This window comes from Mesoplodon mirus (assembly GCF_964341445.2).
Source record: "Mesoplodon mirus genome assembly, chromosome: 5".
Classification (NCBI taxonomy): Eukaryota; Metazoa; Chordata; class Mammalia; order Artiodactyla; family Ziphiidae; genus Mesoplodon; species Mesoplodon mirus.
In genome coordinates this window covers 184,319,215-184,321,139 of record NC_138980.1, presented here as the reverse complement: position 1 = coordinate 184,321,139, position 1,925 = coordinate 184,319,215, and positions in this window count along the sequence as shown.

Here is a 1,925-nt window from a genome sequence, read left to right as displayed (position 1 = left end):
TGGGCGGGCAGCTCCCAGCCCCTCATGGCCTGAGGGCCACTTGCAGCAATGAGTCTGGGGGCTGGTTTATAGATGCACACGCCTCATCAGAAGACTCATGGGATATGGTGGACCCAGTGAGGAAAAGGTCCTCATCCCCGGGGAAACCGAGGGCGGGGCAGGAAAAGCCAACTTTAGCTGGTGTGATCATGTGACACTTTCATCCACCAGAAAACCTACAAGTTTCCCCTGTGGCAGGAGAGGCCACATTTCCAGAGTCCTGTGTTTTTCCTTCCACAGGAACAGGCCCTCCAGGGGTGGGAGGGAACCAGCCAGTCAGGTGGGCAGGGCCACTGGGAAAGGGAGGGACATGGCCAGGGAGGCTGTCGGGTGTTTGGGGGTGCTGGAGGGGGCAAGGATGTTAACGGCTGTTACAGGTGGAATGTTGAGGTTAGAAGGCCCCGTGCACGGCCTTCATTGTCTCTTCAGGAAGAAATGCACAGAAAATACAGCTGATATTAATGTGTTACTCTGGGAAGAGACAGAAATGTTGAAAAATATCCTAAGACTCTTTTTTTCTGTGAGCTGTGACTTCCCCTTGGGGATTGTCCTAAGAGCAGGTTTCAGCTGCTGGCCACAGCTTTTGGTCATCTGCTCTGGCCCTCTGGATGTGACGCCATGTGGACATCGGGACACAGCAGCCCTGAGTTTGCGTGGGTTTCATGAGCATCTAATAGCACATCTGTACAACACAACCAAGGCACCAGGGGTTCAGAACCCAGAAAGGCAGGCTTGGTATTGAAACATGATTCCCAGATGAAAGCATTCAGATGGAAGGGCCAACTAACAGAAAAGATGTTGCCAAAAATCAAACTCCAGTCACGTGCAAGGTCACATCAAGGGATTACTGCAGATCTTGAAACAGAGACGTGTGGAAGGGATAATTGTGAGAGCAAATTTAAGTGACACAGACACAATGTGTGTCTGTCAGGGTTTCCAGAAGAGGAAAAGGAAGAGGGCGTGAGAGAAACAAGAGAAGTGAAGCAATGTCCGCACTGCAAGGAGATTGAAGACTAAATTATCCTCCAAGAACCAGACAGTGGAAAGAAGACATCTACGGTGGTGAAAATGCGAGCTTCCAGGACACAGAGTCCTACAGGTGTCCCGGAAGAAGGAACAATGACATCACCTATGACATGATGTAACTGGCATTTATCAAGTTCAAGTGCTGAGTCTTCTGTCCTGAGATGGACCAGCCAGCCTGTCACTGAAGGTGAGATAGAGCAAGCCCCCAGGAGGCTTGGAGACTCAAGCGCACCCACTCACCTTTTCCCAGAGGTCTTCTGAAAAGATTTACTCCATCAGACCTGAGAGTCACCCTGACACCCCGGGCACTTCAAGTTCAGAATGCAGGGCCGAGCGGGTGGGTCTTCAGTGAAAGCCGGAGCCCACGGCGCTGGCCGTGCGGACACCCGCCAGCCCGTCAGCAGGCCCGCCATGTGGTGGCGCGAGGTGGCGCCCGGGCCCCCCCGACCCTGACCCAGGGCCCCCTGCACACACACCTGGCAACCGTGGCCTAAGTCCTTCCTCTCCAGGACCTGCGCTGGGACGTCGGGATCAGCTGGGTTGTTCCGACCAAGAGGACCTGGGGGAGGAGAGAGCTGATGGGGTGGAGGGGCCGCGGCCCACGCTCGTCCCGCGTCTCTCCTCGTGAGCCGCGCCCTGCGGCCTGAGCCCCGCCTCCCCGCGCGGCCGAGGGGACACGCGGGGTGACGAGGGCCACGCAGGGCTGCGAGCGCGCGTCATCCGTGGGACGTTCACGCGGGGCCGGGCCCTCTGCCCCGAGACGGGACTGTCCCCACCTTCTTGTCAGGCTCCACCTCCCACTGCAGCCTTGGCTTGTCCTGCCAGCTCCTCTGCGTTCAGCCCTCTGCCAGGAGCCTGGT